This window comes from Cervus elaphus, chromosome 27, assembly GCF_910594005.1.
Source record: "Cervus elaphus chromosome 27, mCerEla1.1, whole genome shotgun sequence".
In the NCBI taxonomy this organism is placed as follows: domain Eukaryota; kingdom Metazoa; phylum Chordata; class Mammalia; order Artiodactyla; family Cervidae; genus Cervus; species Cervus elaphus.
The window spans coordinates 11,898,658-11,919,061 of NC_057841.1; the positions used below are offsets into that span (position 1 = coordinate 11,898,658).

Sequence of the window (20,404 nt, forward strand, 5' to 3'; positions counted from 1 at the left end):
AGATCGTGACTGCACCCATGAAATTAAAAGACACTTGGCTCCTTGAAAGAAAAGCTATCACCAACCTAGACAGCATATTAAAAAGCAGAGACATTACTTTGTCAACAAAGGTCCACCTAGTCAAAGCTATGGTTTTTCCAGTAGTCACGTATGGATGTAAGAGTTAGACTATGAAGAAAGCTAAGTGCGGAAGAAATGATGCTTTTGAACTGTGGTGCTGGAGAAGACTCTTGAGAGTCCCTTGGACTGCAAGGAGAAAAACCTGTCAGTCCTAAAAGAAATCAGTCCTGAATATGCATTGGAAGGACAGACGCTGAAGCTCCAATACTTTGGTTACCTGATACAAAGAACTGACTCATTGGAAAAGACCCTGATGCTGGGAAGGACTGAGGGCAGGAGGAGAAGGGGATGACCAAGGATGAGATGTTGGATGGCATCACCAACTTGATGGACATAAGTTTGAGTAAGCTCTGGGAGCTGGTGATGGACAGGGAAGCCTGGCGTGCTGCAGTCCATGGGGTCGCAGAGTTGAACTGACTGAAACTATATGTTAACTTTAAAAACTCACTAACAAGAAAATTCAAAACAAAACAAGACAATATCCTTCACCAGTGAGTTTGAAAAAACTAAATCAATAACAATGCTGGCAAGGGTATGGGGAACTAGCCCTGACAGTTAACCAACTGCTCAAGTGTAAACTGGTACAACTTGTGGAGGATCACTTGAAAATATTTATCGAAATTTTAGAATTCACATATGCTTGAGCGAAGTAATTATGCTATTAGGAATTTGTCTTTTAGATATATATACATGCCAAAAACAGGGACATATGGAAAATGATGTGCTGCAGAGAATTAAAAAAAAAAAAAACAGAAATATTACTTCATCATTTACCTAGTAATGACCTACTATTAGCAAATATAGGCCACATATTGGCCTACTATGTACCAGGCCTTGGAATATACTGCGTCTCATTCAATCCTCATAACCCAGTGAGTTTGGTTCTAGGCACAAGGAGTACCAAGTCTGACACAGCGGGACGCACTCACCTGGAGCCAGACTGCTCCGGGTCACCTGCATCCCAGCTCCAATTTCATCAGCTGTGTCATCTCAGAGGTATCAGTGTCCATCACCCAAGTTAGCGGTGAGATTTCAATGTGCCCATATATGTGATGTCCTTAAAAATGCCACCCACAGATTAAGCTACACAGGTGCTCGCGGCTAAAGGCAGCAGGAACATGAGTAACGCCAGCTCTATACGAGTGGGGAAGCTGAGGCAGAGATCACGGCGCTCGCCTGCGATCACACCCTGATTCTGCAGGATGATCTGCTTAATCTAAACTGCGCGAAACTTCTGCTGCATAATGCATTCTGGTAAAAACGTGGAATTGATCTGAATATCAGGGAGCAACAGTGAAAATACACATCAAAAGTTAGTGAACTAGTTTAGTAAGTTATAGTCCATCAATATGATGGAGTATTATATACATAAAGAAAGGGGTCCAAGAGACACTGGAAAAAGGCAAGTTACAAAAGAAAAGGCAAATATGATCCCATGTGTGTATTTATATGGCTAAATATATACAGTATATTTACTGTATATCACTGTGTATCAGTGACCACACGTCCAGGTGGACGACACGGGATCAGGAAGCCACAGCTGCAAGGAGACACACGTTTCCCACAGAGGACCTTCCCGTGACCACGGAGCAGGTTTTACTTTACACAGAGGCACCAACACTGCCTCCTCCCCGCGGGCTAGGGAAACAAGTGTGTGTCTGTGTGTTTTTGCCACCTGGGTCACAAAAGCAGGACGCTGATGCCCTCGGGGTCAAAGGTCTCAACAGCTTTCCTGAGTCGCCCATCTCTGTGGACCCTCTTGAACTGCTTCCAGTCCTCCCAGTTTCCAAACTCGTGATGCACCTGCCCCCCACCCCGGGCCTGGCCTGGTCTCACCCCCGGTACCTCACTGTCTCAGTCTTCCGCTTCCCCACTAAGACTCCCCCCGGGCTCCGCTCCTATGAACAAAAGCCCTGGCGCCTGACAACCCCAGGACCTGAGCTCAGCCCGGACAAGGCGTCCTCACCGCTCACTACGGTTTCTGTAAGCTCCCTTAACCGCGCTCACCTCTTTGCCTCCCTCTCCTGCGGTATTTATCACTTCAGCTCACACACGTGTCTTGACACTGATAAAACACTGCACTTCCTCCACCAGTGTGAGGCGAGAGCTGCAAACCAGGGATGAAAGATAAAGTCCTGACCCTCCAGGGCCTTCGATCCTAGTGCAGAAGGTAAGTAAGCAAACATTTGCAGAAGGGTTGTAAAAGACACATATTTACAGCCCAAATGACGCTCTCATCCTTGAGAGGAGAGACCTCGCTCACACCAGGAGGCAGAGGCTTCTTGTCACCCACTGCGATCACTTCTGCTGCCAGACTACTTCCAACGCCACCGCAACCAGCAACCCCAGGGGGATTACTGAGCACAAAAAAATGCACATGAATCTTCCTGAATCCTCACAAGAACTCTATTTTCAAGGTTCCAGCTTTATTTCTGTTTTATAGAAGAATAAACTAAACCTTAGAATGTTTATCAGTTGGCCTGAAGTTGCAAGGGAATTTGCCAACCAACAGACACAAGAGCTGACTGTCGGCAGTTCCCGACAACGTGCTGTTTTATCTAACTGCGTTAACGCCGAATGGAGCTGGGAGGACAAAGCCTCGCGGTTCTGAGCAAGACTCTGCAGTCACCACTGCCTAATGACCCTGGGCCCCACGCCTCAGTTTCCTCATCTGAACATGAGAATTTAAAAGCATGCACCAAGAGGGATCCACTTCTGGCATGATGGAAAGGGAGGCTGGTAGATCTTCTCTCTAAAAAGCAGAGAAAAACTCTGCAAAAACTATAAAGTTTTTTTCCTCTGTAAAAACTATAAAGCTGGGCCAAACTGTCGACAGCAACCATTTCAGCATTTTAAAGATAAACTAACAGAATACAACTGAGAACTGATTCATAAAAACCACTAAGCACTGGGACTTCATTAAAATTAAAAACTTACATGCTCCAAAATGCATTGTTAAGAAAAAAGACAAGCTACAGATCGGGAGGAAATATTTGCTTACCGTGTATCTGATAAAGGAATTGGACCCACAACAAATATATAAAAAACTCTTAAAACTGAATGATAAGACAATCTGTTCTTAAGTGGGCAAAAGATTTAAATAAGACCTTTTACCAAAGACATACAAATGGCTAGTAAGGACATGAACAGGTGCTTGACACTACTGGTGGTGAGGAAAATGTAAATGAAAACCGCAATGAGGGACCACTACCCAGCCCAAGGAGGGCAAGACCTAGGGTCAGCAAGGAGGGAGAGAAAGTGGAACCCTTCTACACTGCTGGTGGCAATGTAAAATGGGCTCTTTTAAACACTCTTCCTTTTTTCCTTATTATAGGGAGAATTACTAAAATGCATAAGTAGATGTGCACATCACAAAGGCTTATGACAAGGCAGGTGCGTTTCAGACCCCTAGGACTCACCCCGTCAGTTATACAGATCATCTACTTTCTTTTTTCTACACTGTATAGTACTTGTGTCTTGACTTCTTCCTCTTCTTGTGGTGTCCTGAGGAACTGAAGTTTCTCAATGTATTTCAGCCGAATCTGTAAGTTTTCTTTTATTGTCGGCTGCTTCTATTGTCTTAAGAAACACCTTCAACACAGAAAGCATGCTATCTCCTGTTATTTTCTCTAGAAAAGTATTACAGGGTTTGTTTCTCACAGGTAAGTTCTCACAGGTGAGTCCTTGGTTAATACTTGGTTAGTACTGACTCAAGTGTGAGGAAGGGATTAATTTGCATCTTTGCACAGGGGTAACCAATTAGCTCGACATATTCAGAGAAGAACATTGACCCTCTAAGAATCCAAAGAAATGCAAATTAAAATAGTAGTGATTTTTCACAAATCAAATCAGCAAAGATTTTTCTAAACAGTGATATGCATTAGTTGAAAACACCTTAATATAGCTGTAAAACAGCACCTGGCTATATGCAACTCTTAAAAACATACTCTTTGACCCAATAATGCTATTTTTATGAATCTTGAATATAAAAACAAAGCATAATAACATCCCCTGCGTTTATAACGTGGTGAAAAGATAAAATAAATTTAAAAAAAATCAGAAACATTCTGATTTCCAACATTATGAGAACTGTAAACAAAATTCTTGCACATCTACACAATGGAACTTTAGGGAACCACTAAAATTGATATTTAAACAGAGTTATAAATAACATGGGGGAAAAGTTCATATTGTTCATTTGTAACGTGCAAAAACACAGGAAATGAAATCTTATGTAAAATGTGGCCTCGATTATGTAGAAAGAATGGGGAGGAAAATCAGACCAGAAAGAAATACAGCGTAACTGTCAACTGGATCACAGAAGACTTTGTAAGTATTATTTCCAATACCTTATTTTCAAAATATTCTACAAAAAACATGGAGTGTTTTTTCCAGAACAAGGTCTGTAGGCTTGTTTGTTGGTAAGGCACTGTTTAGAAGGGGATGGCTGAGTAAATCCATCAAGTCAGAGCAGAGTGCAAAGCCTTTCCTCGGTTCTCAGGCACGGCATGATCATCAAATAATAATGCAGGTCAACAGGTAAAAAGTTATTATTTTTGCTGTATTAAGAACCTAGACAGCCTCCTCCTCCTCCTCAGCCCACTTAAAATAACTTTTTGCCAATCTGACATTACATTTTATTTAGTGTATATGTAGTCTGGACTGAAACATTCGGAGTTTAAACGTTAAGAGTAATAGGCCCACCAGCTCTTCAATGGCCTTACCCTGGCTTGTATTCCATGGTTAATCACCGTCATTCCATAGAACATTCCTTCAATTCCCTTCCCCCATTCTCACTCTGAAAAACGGTCCTGGCAGAACCACAACCCTGGGGACACCGGCTGCCTGCAGCCTCCCCGGGAACGGGGCTGGAGAACCCGGCCGTCTGGCTGGTCTCAGTCTGCAGCCGTCTCCGTGAGCCGCAGGGCAGCCTGAAGGCACGTGGAAGTCAGGCTCCAGCCCCGGGCCACTCAGCTCTCCCCTTCCTCGCCGGGACCGTCTCACGTCTCTCTTCCCGCAGACCTCTGACATCTCCCCACCCTTCGATCTCAGCTGAGGGCCCGGCTTCCCACTTTTCGGAGACAATCCAGACCTTCAGAAGCAAAGGCGAGGCTGCGGCCCGCGTCAGCCCAGGCCCGCCCTAGCCCAGGCCCGCCCTGTTACCGTAAACCCCGGGGCCTTTCCACAGGCCGCTCCGCTGGTGCGCGTGACTCCTTCTGCCAAGCGGCCCCTCGCTGGGTCACTCCTCAGGATGCCACTCCACAAAGACACACACCAGCCTGCCCCACCGTCTATGCTTCGCTCTTTAATCCCCCCTGCATCTTACCACACGTATACGTGAGGACTCCCTTGCCCCCATTTTTCTGAAACTCCCACCAGAGACCTTCTCCCCCGCGGTTACAGGGACCGCTCTCGCCAAGGTCACTAACGCCGGCTCTGCTGCAAATCCAGCGCCCGCCCTCAGGCCTGCGCTCGCGGACCAGCCGCACCCCCGACACGCTCGGCCAAGCACTGACTCGGGTCGTTTCTCGTCCGTCTGCACTCACATCCGTCATCCTCACGCACGAGATCACAGATGTGCAGCCGGCTCCCGAACCGCCCCTCTGTTCAGTCCAGTTCCCGCCAGGTCCTCTTCTCTGGACTCTGCCGCTGCGCTGTCTTACAGATACCTGAGACTCAAGCACGTTCAAAATGAAAATTTGGATTTTTTTTTCCCATCCCAGCCCTAAACCTGATCAAGCTGCACTCTTTCCCACTTTCATTCATGGCTACTCTGTTCTTCCAGCTGTTCAGATCAAAACCTTCAGCACCATCCAGGGCTCTCCTCTTTCACTCCACATCCAATCTCAATCCCTATCGTCAAAATATATGCAGAGACCGCTCACTTGTGGGTCCACTCACCACACCGGCCATCACTGCCGCAGCCTCCTCACTGGTTTCCTGCTCCATCTCCCCCCGGCCCCACATCTTCCCTCCACATGGCACTGGCAACAGATGCCTGTTACCATCCTGAGTAATAAAGGCCTTTATCTCTGACCCAGGAGTCTCATGTCTTCTGGCAGCAGCAATGAAACTGTTTTTGGCGAACTTGGTAGCCTGCAAGTAGCATAAAATCTCTGACTCTTCACTAAATAAGTGAAATGCAATAAACATAACAGAATCACTTTGACTTCTTTTAGAGTCTCTGATCTTTGCACAATAAGCTTTAAGAAGTCATATGAATATTTGCATGGCTATAAAGGTAGATAAGTGGGTTTCCCAGGTGGCTCAATGGAAAAGAATCCCCTGCTAATACAGGAGACGGGGGTTCAATCCCTGGGTCGGGAAGATCCCCTGCAGAAGGAAACGGCAATGCACTCCAGTATTCTTGCCTGGAGAATCCCGTGGACAGAGGAGCCTGGTGGGCTACAGTCCACGGAGTTGCAGAGTCAGACACAACTGAGGACGCACACACTGTGTTGACTTAAGTCGCAGAGTCATATCCGATAATCAAGTTAAGAAGAATGGACTTAAAGTTGCCATATAATTTAAAATTAAGAATGATGTTTATGAGTACAACAAAAGCTCTAATAAATTTTCAAGTTCCAACTCCCACTTGTGGGCTAGATACAAAACTATACCGTGGCACTAAGTTTTCTGTGTGACACAGTCCATCTCCAGTCTCAAATCTCCCATATAAAATGAAGACGCTAATCTCTAAAACACATGCAGCTCTAAAATTATCTGATTCAGTGAGAACAAAAATGTGCAGAGACTTAGAAATTTAACCTGTAGAGAACTTTTATGTGAGCACTTCTAAATACATTTTCCTATTACTGTGTCCAACACATTCCTATTAAATTGAATACAGAAAAATTCATAAATTCAGTCATTTAAACCATCAATGGAGCTAGCTTATAAGATTTGATTACTGAAATAAACTCGCTCCTCGATTTTTCAACTGAGATTTTAACACTTTGGATTTGAAAAGTGTGTGTGCGCGCAGTTGCTCAGTCGTGTCCAACTCTTCGCAACCCCATGGGCTGTAGCTGCCAAGCTTCTCTGTCCATGGCATTTTCCAGGCAAGAATACTGGAGTGGCTTGCCATTTCCTATTCCAGGGGATCTTCAGAACCCAGGGATCAAACCCACATCTCCTGCATCAACAGGCAGATTCTTTACCACTGCACCACCAGTTACCCATTAAAAAGCAGTACACCTATTACTAGTTCATTACTGTCTCTATGTATACATGCTAATGTTTATTTATTTTTATCATTTATTTTCAAATTAATGCTATACTATCTAGTGTTATTACACTGTCTGTTTACTGTGCGGGGTCTCTGTTGTTGCTCGGGCCTCCCTTCTTGCTGAGGACGGGGGGCGCCTCTCTAGCTGCGGTGGGTGGGCCTCCACTCCTGCTGAGGACAGGGCCCCCTCTCTAGCTGCGGTGGGTGGGCCTCTCGCTGTGGCGGTGTCTCTTGTTGCCCGAGAACACAAGCTGAGGAGCTGGCATGCGTGGGCTGACGTGCTCCACAGCATGTGGGGTCCTCCCGAACCAGGGATCGAGCCTGTGTCCTGCACTAGAAGGCAGATTCTTTACAGGAGGCTATGCATCTTCTGAATGTATACATTTTCACACCTTTCCAGGCACTTACCAATGTTTTAGCTAAAAAACAGCAAATTTCCAAATAATCTCACCACTTTCACTGCCGATAAGAAAGTATTAAACTATTGGTTAAACTACCAAGTAGGTAAGATCCTTTGAGAATTCCTGACCAACTGTTGACAATTAAGCAGGGCCCAAGTATCTGTCTGTTATTTACTTTTATTCAGGGGCAGGGGTGCTGTCCTAAACAGTGTAATGATGAAGTTCCTTCATTACTTTTCATTCTTCAAGATTTGTTTCTACACAAGGTCTATGAAATATACTGAACTACTAAAGCAAAAATTTTTAACTCCTAGTGGCAACATGCACATAAAAATAACTGAAAAGTAAAGCAACTGCTTTGACTGTTTTCAGCCTTTCGGTCTTAACACAAAGCTCCAATCTAAAAGGCAATTTGTCAATTACGTGCTCAAACGCTTTTGCACAAACATTTAAGTTTTTCATTTGATTTGCATTAGAGAATAAGAGTTTTTAGCTAAAACAATCTTTTCCTCATTTTATGTAAGTATACACAAATAAAGAAGAGCACATTTGAGATACAAAAAGTAATCCACATAAGATTTATTAAATGTATATTAACAGTGAATGTAAACTTCATTCATTGATAAGTAGCGATAAAGGAGATCCCATAGAGCAATAATTATTCAAATGAATGATACAGCCCTATTAAGCAAATATAAATATCTTACAAAACGGAAAAGGTCATACACATTGTAAAATGGTAACTTAATTGTCAAAAGTAATCACTAATTCAAGGCTGCCAAACAGGGGACATTTAATACTTTTAAAATGATCCAAGTGAAAATAATTCACATTGCCCACTGCTGATCAGCAGGTATTTCGTAAATTAAGTTCCACAAAGTTCAGTGGCATGGGTGTGGCTTCATGACAGCACTAACTGAAAACACAATGAAAATCTTTATTTAAAGAAAAATCAGACTCGGGTTTCCCCGAAAGTAAAAGACTTTATTATTCCCTGATGCTGGCAAAACAAACACTTTGGACAAGCTTCTGATGAAACATACACTTCTTTATCACCACAAAAAAACCCACAAGGAATGTGGAATTTCCTGGCGATCCAGTGGTTAGGACCCGGTGCTTCCACTGCAAGGGGCCTCGGTTCAATCCCACCAGCCACTGAGCCAAAACATTAAAAAATTAAAAAAAAAAACAGGAGGACAATGAAAACTGGAATGCAAATAACAGCAGATGACAACAGTGTTAACCAGCTCAGACAAATGAGAGAAAGCTGAAATTTAAGCCTGCTACAAGGGCAGGCAACAAAAACAAACCTAAGAAAAAATATCACAAATCTGAAACAAGAGTCAGATGCTAGTCATTAAAAAGTGGGAGTAGAAAACAGTTAGAAAACAAAAACTCTTACAGCCAAAATTAAAATTCAATAGAAGAAAAACTGAGAAAATCCTCCCCGCCAAAAAACCCCCAAAATAAACTGACTTAAATATTTGAGAAAAAGCTAAAAAAAAAAAATTAATACATCAGTCTAGGAGACCCAACACCCAACAAAGAAGAGTTTTAATCAGGAAAGGGAAGCAAATGAAGAGGGGGAAAAATTATAAAAGAAAATTTTAAACTTTTGCCCAAACTGAAAAATGCAGTTTCCACACTGAAAGACTCCATGGAATGCTCAGTACACACACCCAAGAAAAAAAAATAATAATCAGGCACATCGCGGTGAGATTTTAAAATTTAGGTGATAATAGAAGAGATATTATAAAGTTCCAGAAAGAGAAAAAAATGTCACGCACAAATGAATGGGAAAGAGATGGCAGCTGACACAGTGGCAACACTGAAAGCTAGAAGTCAGCCTTCCATTTCAGGAGGAAGCCCGCTCCCAGTGCGGCCCACGTGCACGTCACCAACTCTGCCTGAGCACACCCCCCGCACCGCACCCGCAGGGCCCCGTGAGGGCTTCCGGCCAACCGACTTCCAGCAGCAAGGGCAGTCACTTCTGGGCGAGACAGCTCGTGCCAGCTAACCAGCTCTCTTCTGCACCTGCTGGGGTAACCCGGAGCCACCAGGCGACACGATGGGGGACTGCAGGAAGGCGCCAGGGGAGCCCCCGGCAGTGGACTTGGTGAAAGCGAGCAAGAAGCATCACTCACACACGGAGGTTTCAGACTTTCATCTGCCACTGCAGCAAAACCTATCCTGTGCCGACTAACACAGCGACCTCGCGCTTCTCCAGGCAAGAACACTGGAGTGGGTTGCTGTGCCCTCGTCCCGGGGACCTTCCCGACCCAGAGACCCTGGTCTCCTGCGCTGCAGGCAGATTCTTTACTGTCTGAGCCACCTAGGAAGCCTGAACACAGCCAGACAACAAATCAAATATTTAGAACACAGACATTTTCTGACATGTAAGATCTCACGCTCCATCACCTTTCTAGGAAGTTACGAGGAGGATGAGCTCCATCAAATCAAGGAAGTAAACCAAGAAACAGAGAACGGGTAACGTCACCTAGAGAGAAGAGAAAGCAGCCTCTAGGTTGACGGCTCCCGCTGCTCAGCCTGTCTTCGATACTGTCCTTTCACCTACAGCCCTGACGAATGCTGCCCCAGAGTCAGCTCAACTGTGACATCCTCCTTGAAGACACAGTCCACGTTCCCTGGCTACCAGAAGTAATACATCCTGCATCGATGGCCAGGGGAGCTGCATTCTGAAATCTGCCAGCGACGTGGTACGCGACTCAGGCACGCTACATTAGCACTCTTACCTGCCTCCTCATTGTCTGCATGAGGATAAAGTTATCAGAAGGTGCCCTCTAATTCGAGAAAGGCAGTAATTCTTCAAATGAACAAAAGCACTAAAATCCTAATATAATTCTTTGTTTGGTATACGTTATACACTCTGACAGCGATACTTGGTAGTAATGTTATTCCCTAAATATATATACGTATATTTTTATGTTAAAAGCAATGTCAATAGACAGAAATGACTTTCATCAGAGGGACGATACCTTCTTTAAAACCAAAACTCAGGTATAATAACAGACACTTTCATTATTATTATAAACATCAAAACAAAAGGGAAGTCACATGAAGTGACAAGTCTATCAGTAAAAATTCATCTTCCTTTTTTAAAAAGAGTATTCATTAACCCTGCTGCTCCCACCACCCAGCATGTTGCTGATGTGGCCAGAATACCGCCCATCACAGTAAGGACAACAGCAGGCAGCATCAAATGATGATCTGCAGCACCTGCTGCATACATCTTTTCCAAACAGTTCGAAAGAGTAACATTAAACTGTCTTTGCAAGAACTGTTGTCTAAGAGCAGGTATATATTCCACTGCCTTCTTGGAAGAGACACTTTACACACAAGCGTGAGATGCCACTAAACCGCTCCAGACAGACAGACATCTCTTCACATGGCCAGACTCACCTGGTGGCAGGCTTCAGGACGGCATGGTGACGCCGGCAGGGTTCTGACGCCCGACGCCTTCGGCTCCCAGGCCTGCAGAGCTGTGGTCTCGTCCTCTGTGTTCCTCGTTCTCTACTACGCGAGAGTCGGCTCCCCAGGACAATGGAATAGCCACCGCTCCCCAAACATAGTCTCCAAGTGTGATGTCCTTTTAATAATTTTAAGAAAAAATTTCAGTGGGATGGCTGTTAAGAGTGATAACACAACATTAAAACACATAGGAGGAGAACAAGCGCCAGGGACCTTGCAGGTAGCCGTGTGTGGTATGTTCCACTCAAGATTTCCCACCAATCGACCACGATGACCCGGGGCCAGTTAGCCCACCGCTGCTCACACTGTCAAAGTGTCAGTCGCTCAGTCCTGTCTGACTCTTTGAGGACCCCATGGACTGTAGCCTCTGTCCATGGAATTCTCCAGGCAAGAATACCGGAGTGGTTGCCATTCCTGTTTCCAGGGGATCTTCCCAACCCAGGGATCGAACCCAGGTCTCCTGCACTGCAGACGGATTCTTCACCACCTGAGCAGCTAGGGAAGCCCCAGTGTAGCCACGTGTAATCCTCAAACTCTAGTAGCTGCACCAGCAGTACTTCCGTAGACGCCCATTCTCCTTCCTCTTTTATATCCATTCTTCTCCTCTTCTTGGTTTCACACCCTTTCCCCACAGAAGGCTTGCTCAGCAAGAAAAACCAAGTCTTATGCAGATACTGCAGGTTAATCAGAATACTTCTTTTAACTAATCATGGTATAAGGGAAGTGGAGTCGCTCAGTCGTGTCCAACTCTTTGCGACCCCACAGCCTGTAGCCTACCAGGCTCCTCCGTCCATGGAATTCTCCAGGCAAGAATACTGGAGTGGGTTGCCATTTCCTTCTCCAGGGGATCTTCCTGATCCAGGGATCGAACCTGGGTCTCCCACCTTGCAGGCAGACGCTTTACCGTCTGAGCCACCAGGGAAACCACCCGTCATGGTATAGCTTAAACTAATTATTACTGTTGTGCATGCTCAGTGGCTCAGTCATGTCCGGCTCTGTGACCCAATGGACTGAGCCCACCAGGCTCCTCCGTCCACGGGATTTTCCAGGCAAGTGTACTGGAGTGGGTTGCCATGCCCTTCTCCAGGGTATCTGCCTGACCCAGGGATCAAACCCAAGTCTCCTGCATTGCTGGTGGACCATCTGAGCCACCACGGAAGCCCCTTACATACATCATCTCATTTAATTTTTACACCAATGTGGAAGAAGACACACTATTATTATTTTACAAGAAGATAAATAAGATTTTTATTTTATTTTAAAAATCACTGCCCCATAAAATCACAGGGCTGAAATTCAGGCCTTGATCTGCAGCCCTATGAGAGTGCGCCTTCACCAGCTACGCTCAGAGTCACCTAGGTCTCTGGCTGGTCTAATTCCAAATGAGTTCTTCCTTCCTGCTGCATCCTGAGGGTGCCAGAGGTTGCAGACAACTGGAGTCTCATCCCACCAAGTTCTGTAAAGCAACTTCAAGGGAAACGTGCCCTGGGGCGGGTCCTCTCATCACACTCTAGGCAGCTGTGATTCCAGACGAGACAGACCAGCCAGCCGGGTGCGTGAGTGAATTCATACAAACACCTCGGCCCGACAGGTAGGGGTGACTCTCTCCACGTGCGGCTATGCAGGCCATGGAGTTTCAAGAACTCAGGCCTCATTAGTGCTATGATTTATTCAGCTGAGCAGATCAGCACAGCCAGGGGTGAAGAAGAGAAACAAAAAAACCAACAGGCGTCCACGATCCAAGCTGCACACCGCTGCCTTTACTGTGTGGACAACCACGTGGAAACCACAAGAGCTTTCTGCACCCGCATCCCCACCCAGGGACAGGAAGCACGAGAAGTGTGAGGCGGACAGAGGAGGAAGACCACAGCCCAGGCCCTCCACAAGTAACTCAGTAATGAACGTTAGATCAGAAACACACCAACTGATAAATGGGATTCCTGAAGGAGCTGTGAGGAAGCGGAGTCATGGAGGGCTTCCCTGAGACGGTGACCCTGGCGATACAATCCGAGGATGAACCAACCTCAGGAGGAGCCAGTGAAGAGCAGCCCTGGGCAAGGTGAGGACCGAGATGCAGCCGGAATGCCGAGGGAGAGAAGGGCTGGACCACGACCGCGCGAAGGCAGAGAGAGGTTCTTCAAGACGAACCGAGAAGTCAGGCAGAAGTCTCACTTGTGACAATGGTAAACAGCTTGCACTCACAGTAACTCTGTCAGATGGATTATTACCCCCATCGTAGCCCCAAATGAGGTATAAAACTCCGAGGGGATATATAGTGTGTTCAAGGTCACAAGCTAGCAATGTACACTCCCCTCCAAAGACTTAACGCCTCCAAAATGTCCTCTGTATGCAAAGGGAGTGCGGAAAACTTCAATGACTTATCTGTCTCCGACTATTCGTCTATTCTTCAAACATCAACAAGGCCAACAGTCACCCAAAACAAATGTCACAACAAAGTAAATGTAAAGTCTGCATGAATCATCAAAGACGACCCCAACGGCGGTTTAAGGGGAAATAGGCCCTAAGTCCAAACGTCTTCCCTACTTAACAGATAAAGCAACATGTTATGCAGCATAATAAATTAACCATAAAAACACTAATGACAATTTCACTCTCAGTACACTTTAGAACACGTCCCACTGTTGTTTCTCTTTTACTACCTGGATAGCTTTTTTTTTTTGATAACTCTTTCAATCAGGCTAGTCATACAAGAAAGTTTCCCCTTAGCATGACACACTAATATTATAAATGTCTCTCTTGCAAAATGACTTTCATAATTTTATGAAAGTACCTGGACACCACAGATGTGCCATGTCCACAAGTGGAAAAGGTTAGGAATGAGGACGGAGAACTGAAATAGACAATCTTCATTTCCCATAAAAGATGCAACAAGCAGAAAACAGCAAAAGGCGATCTTTTTACCTCTAGGTCATTTACCTACCTGCCCTTTTTAAGTATTAAAATAGATGCATACACATCCATTAGTTACACCAGATTATAAATAACATGGGGAATCTGACCTCACGTGTGTGTGTTAGTTGCTAAGCTGTGTCCAACTCTTTGCAACCCCATGGATTACAGCCCACCAGGCTCCTCTGTCCATGGGATTCTGCGGGCAAGGATACTGGAGTGGGTAGACATTCCCTTCTCCAAGGGATCTTCCCAACCCAGGGATTGAACCTAGGTCTTCCACCTTGCGGGCAGATTCTTTACCAGCTGATCCACCAGGGAGGCCTCATACTTCAACATATTTGTTGAATACCTGACTTCATACTTCAACATATTTGTGTGTATCTTGTGTGTGTGCATGACGCATTTTGCATGACTGCATATTTATGAGCGAATAATAACAGTAATTGCCACAAACTCAGAAATGATCCTCACAGTTTCCTCGTTTTTGGAGTACTCTATTAGTTGCTCGGTTGTGCCAGACTCTGCGATCCCATGGACTGTAGCCCACCAGGCTCCTCTGTCCATGGGATTTCCCAGGCAAGAACACAGGAGTGGGTTGCCATTTTCTTCTCCAGGGGATCTTCCCGACCCAGGGATCAAACCCGGATCTCCCACATCGCAGGCGGAGTCTTTACTACCTGAGCCACCAGGGACTTGGAGTATTGTATGTTATAACTCTGAAATAAGATCACACGATTACTTCCATGAGCCAAATAAAAGAAAATACCAGTAAAAAAACAGCTTCTTGAAAACTGATCACACTGAAGAAAACTACCCGAGTTTTCTCTAAAGAGTGACGGTTACCTAACAAGACAGGCTTAAGAAGATGCTTGCTTCTGCTCCCTAAAAAGAGGGCCATTAAAAGGAGCCTGAGATGATTAGGAATCCAGTCAGCACTGCTGAGTTTTCCTCCCAGGGCACTGCCCAGCCCAGGCTGGCTGTAGCCCAGGTCAATGGCACCCCAACCCCTGCTTGGCCACTCCCCTGCAAGGTGCTACAGGGGAGGGTGTCAGGTGACACCCAAGGGTGTGCCCCTGGGTCCTGTGAGGCCATGTCTGAGGCCTGCCCATCTTCCCACTAAGAGAAGGGAAAGGGGCAGGGCCAGGCACTTCCCACCAATTCAGGAGGTATTTAAAGATCCTAAGGGGGAAAAGTGCTTCAAAAGAGATGCTGAAGGGAGGCCCCAAAAAGGTAAAGGTTCCGGTGAATAAGGTGGGGGATCCTATCCAGACCAGAAGAAAGTACTTGCCAGGTCACAGGTGAGCTCTTCTAAGAATCCTAGTTACGTCCAAGGTCAGTCTGACAGCTTCCCCAAAGGCAACAAGAAACCATGAGGGACACTGTGGGAACCAAAGGGTTGGTCACATATTCTGCTTGGAGCAGGCGTGGCCTCTGAAACTTAACCATATCCATGCTACCTGATGCAGAAATACTGAGAAATAAGACAGCACCGGAAGCAGATCACAGGCTGTTTCCAGGTTTTCTCTGTGAAACTTGATAAACAGCGCCATTCACGTTTTTAAATAAAACATTCCCCACAGCACTACATATTCCACTGAACATTCATTCATTCAACTAAGCTAAGTAGATTTCATGTTGTGATATTTGTTGCGATAACCAGAAAAAGGAAAAAAAAAAAAAAAATCAAGATCACTGCACATCTACCGCGACTGGGAACACCTCGGACGTTTCATCTTAAAGAAGAGGGCAGTTTACTTTTGTTTGATGACAGACATGTGTGTGGCCAAGGACCGCCATCCATGAAGAACGTATTTGGGCAACGTTTTGTGTCTCATTCACATCGTAACTGTGATTACTACGTTCTCCATCCTCATCCACAGGAAAGTGGCAGGTCGCCTTTTCCAGGGCAGACGTTTCAAGAAAACATTCGTGGAACTGAATCCAGCATTATTATATTTCACTACCGGAAGCCTGAGGTCTGCCCCCATATTCCCACCTGGCCCTGAGTTCCAAAAAGTGGGGCTGGGAACCCCGAATTCCACACGCCGACTAAACGTGAAGTTGGCCTGCAGACGACCGCACACGTTCCAAGTTCTGGGCCGGGACCTGCCCCAGGAGAAATGTCAATAGATGCGACCCAGAAGGGAGGCACCAAGGTGTCCCCAAGCGAACCGAACGCCGCGGCCCGGCCCGGCCCCAGGGGCGGGCTCCCGTCCGCCAGTCCCCACGGCCACGAGGGTCCGGCGGCGCGTCCCCGCGCGGAGCCCACCGGGGTCCCTGCCCCGCCGCGGCCCGGGCCTCCCGTGCGCGCCCGCCGGCCGCCGGCCCCGGGGTCCGAACACGCAGGCCCCGCGCCGCCGCCCCAGGCCTCGCCGAGCCCCGGCCTCTCCCCGCCGGGCTGCGGGCAACAAAGGCGACGGCCCGGGCCCGGCGCGCGCGGCGAAGGGCCGGAGGCCCCGGGGTCGGGCCGGCGCGCGCGGCGGAAGCAGGCCTCGGGCCTCCCCGGCCCGGCGCCCCGGCCCGGCTTCCCGGACGCCGCTCCTCGCCGGCCCGGCGCCCGCCCGCGGACCCGCCGAGGCCCTGGCCGCTCCCCGGCCCGCCCGCGCCGGAGCCGCCCCGCGCCGGCCCGCGGAACCGCGGCGCCCCCGGCGCCCGAGGGGAGCGGGCGGACGGCCCGGCCCCGCGCCGCAGACGCTCACCCGGCGGCGGCCGCTCCGCGTCCTCGCCCCGCGCCGGCGCGACTGCCGCGCTCGGCCCTGCTCGCCCGCAACTCCGCCTCCCGCCGCCTTCCTCCTCCTCTTCCTCCCGCCTCGCCGCCTCCTCCAGGAGCGGCGCGCCGGCCGCCGGCCCGAGCGGAGCCGCCGCCGAGGAGCCGAGCGGGCCGCCCCGCGCCCACCTCTCGGCCCGCGGCGCAGGCGGGCGTCGGCGCGGGGGGCGGGCCGGCGGGCCGGGGCGGGGCCGGGGCCGGTGCGCGCCGGGGTCCGGGAGCCCGCACCCGCCCTCCGGCGCCCCCGGCCCCTGCGCGCCTGCCCGCCCGCCGCCGCCTTTACAGCCTCGCCTCCGCGGCGGCCGGGCGGACGCGGGAAGGACCATGTCCTCGGCCCTCGGGCGCCGGCCCCGGCCTCGTCCCCCGAGGTCGGGGGTCCGCTCACCTGGCGCGGTGGCCGGGACCACCCGGCCCCCGCGGGCAGCGGGACAGAGTGGCCGAGCGCGCGCGCCCGAGCCGGGCCCTTCCCACACCTTTCTCTAGCTTAACCGTGAGATGTGCTGATTAAAAGAAAAACTTACTCCTTGTTTCAGCCCATCTGCTTTTCCCTTTAGTTCTTGTTAGTGGGTGTTTTGTTTTTTTTTTTTTTAATGCATGGGTTTTTTTATGCGTGTTTTTTTTTTTTTTTTTTTTTGTAACGCAGGAATAGTTTATTGTTTGTGCCGCCGAGTTCCAAGGCAGTGTGATGTCAAGTTGAGTGTTGGTAACTTGACTCACTTTTTGGAAACCAAACCCCGTTGATTCTTTGCTACCTGCATATAGAATTAACAGCAAATTGGACTTTTGTCAACGAGAAGCTACAGGAACATTTTTTATTTCTCTTTTCATCCGAAGAAAAGTGGTTAAAGATAAGTATCATTAAAATCTAACTTGAGAATTAGTGTTGGCTTTGAAAGTTGTATTTCTTGAATAGCATGGAGCCTTTAAAAAGGAAACAAGGCTAGGGGAGAAAAGTCGTAAAGTTTTTCCAAAGTGAATGTATATCTGAGTTATACCTCAGTAAAGCAGTTAGTTTTTTAAAAGTTCAAGTAATTGATCTTAATTCTTATGAATGTTGGATATATAATTCTAATCTAAACACCAAGTCTAGATTAATAATTTAAAAATTGCATTGTCAGGTGATTCAGCTGGTTTGTATGACTGAATAGTATATATATAAGGTTGATGTCATCTGTTACCTGTGATTCACCAGACCTTTATCATCTTTAGTTCTTATTTGAATTTGTTATTAAACTCCTACAGGATCTTCCCTGGTGGTCCAGTGGTTAAGACTCCCTGCTTCCATTGCAAGAAGTGCAGATACCATCCCTGATCTGCGAACTAATAGCCCGCATGCCTGGAGGGAGGCGGAAAAATAAGTAAAAATAAACTCCTATTATTAATCTGATTTAAATGCAACTCAGTTCTCGAATATCCAATCACAGTGAATGTTGACTGAAATAGACCTGTCAGAGTAGTGAAAATAGTAAGTAGTAATTAGAGATGAAGCAAGACAGAGGATGAAATGGTAGGATGGCATCACTGACTCAATAGACATGAGTTTGCGCAAACCCTGAGAGAGAGTGAAGGACAGGAAGCCTGGCGCGCTGCAGTCCATGGGGTCGCAAAGACTCAGACAGGACTGAGCCACTGAGCAACAACAACAGAGATGAAACAAACTTTTCAACCCACCCCTCCTGTGGTTCAGAAGACCGTTCAGAAGGAGAAGGCGCGGGACAGGCTGGAAATCGGACTGGTGTTTCCAGTCCAAAGAAGGCCAGTAGTTGGAGGCCAGGGAGCAGGGCCGATACGCACAAAGCTAGCAGTGGGCTGGCTGCTCCTCCAGGAGACAGGATCAAGACCCCGGCTTCTGAGTCTGGCAGAGCTGGTGTGGCGCTCAGCCTTGACAGTTCATGCAGATGTGTGAGCTCAACCAAGCTTCTCAGTTGTAACCTCAATTTCTTACAAGAAGCGGGGTGAGAATGGCGGAGGCATTTTTTATATTTTTGTATTAACTCTATTAAATCAGTTCATTTCCGAGTCTTTGAGACCCCACGGACTGTAGCCCAGGCTCCTCTGTCCATGGGAGTCTCCAGCCAAGAGTGTTGGAGTGGGTTGCCATTTCCTCCTCCAGGGGATCTTCCCGACTCTTATATTAAACAGTTGTGGCGATTGCTTGAGGTAGTGCTCAAAAATGTTTAACTCAGTACCTGGTCCATAATGATTGCTGTTACTAAGTAGTGTGTATTTTACAAGCAAAGTATGCAAATATTTGGGGGCATATATTATCTACTTTAACAGTCAATTTGTAAGATCTGTATTATCATCATCCTCACATTACAGGTGAGAAAACTGTGCCTTCTTGGTTATAAGTAGTAAGTAACTTTCCCAAGTCACACCCTGCTAGGAGGCAGAGTTGGAATCCAGACTTAGGTCTCTCTGACTCCAAAATATGAGCTTTTAACCACTAAAATAAAATAACAGTGATAACAGTATGAATAATACAACAACAACTTTAGGGTAGAGATACCCCAGTGGATAAATACACTATTAAAGTCTCCATGCTAATCTAAAGAAATGGTACTGATGAACCTATTTGCAGGGCAGGAATAGAGATGCAGACGTGGAGAACCGACATGAGGACGCCGTAGGGGAAGGAGAAGGTGCAACCAGTTGAGAGAATAGCACTGACATATATTAAATAGATAGCTGGTGGCAAGCTGTTGTATCACACAGGGAGTTCAGCTTGGTGCTCTGTGATGACCAAGAGAGGTGGGATGGAAGGGGGTGGGAAGGAGGTTCAAGAGAGGGGCTATATGTAAACATACAGCTGATTCATTTTGTTGTATAGCAGATACTAACACAATATTGTATAGCAATTATCCTCCAATAAAAAAATTAAAAAATAGAAATAGTGCTGTAGATAAGAAATAACACACTAATTACTAAAAAAGTTTTTTTTTTAATAAAGTCTCCATGTTTGGCTGAATTCCAACATTTTGGCTTTAGTCAGCACTGTCTGATAGATGTGCTCAGTCATGTCCAACTCTTTGAGACCCCATGGACTGTAGTCTGCCAGGTTCCTCTGGCCCTGGGGTTTTTCAGGCTAAAATACTGAAGTGGGTTGCCATTGCCTCCTCCAGGGGATCTTCCTGACCCAGGGATTGAACCTGTGTCTCCTGTGTGTCCTGAATTGCAGGCGGTTTCTTTACCACTGAGCCATCCGCTGAGGAAGCCCCTGTCTGATAGACATACTTGCTAAAAGACGGTCCTGGCAAAGGGGCCTATTGGAAGGAGCTCAGTTCTGCCTCTTCCTCCTGATGTCACAGCTTGTAGGGCCAGAAAGAACCTTCTGGACCATGGTCAGCATCCTCATAGTATGGAGGAGGAAAGAGATTCTGAGAAATCATATGACTTGCCCAGGTGACAGACTTAAAAGTAGCTGAGTCATGACTTCAACTGCCATCTCCCAATTTCACCTCTGGCTTGATTTCTAGTATTAAAGAT

At 47.1% G+C, this 20,404-nt stretch overlaps 1 protein-coding gene across 3 annotated transcripts in view; it reads right to left on the bottom strand.

Annotated features, from left to right (window-relative positions):
- The window catches only part of SOCS6 (suppressor of cytokine signaling 6), a 33,000-nt gene extending 15,673 nt beyond the window's left edge, over nucleotides 1–17,327 (bottom strand). Inside the window, exons 1-2 of one of the 3 annotated variants that reach the window (XM_043889113.1) lie at nucleotides 17,304–17,327; nucleotides 11,170–11,356 (exon numbers count right to left, since the gene is read on the bottom strand). The gene's annotated coding sequence lies outside the window, so the exon portion shown is untranslated. Of the gene's footprint in view, nucleotides 1–11,169; nucleotides 11,357–16,850; nucleotides 16,993–17,303 lie in introns of those variants that run through there. The other 2 variants (XM_043889112.1, XM_043889115.1) reach the window with 2 other exon arrangements.
- Between the last annotated feature and the right edge of the window lie 3,077 nt (nucleotides 17,328–20,404).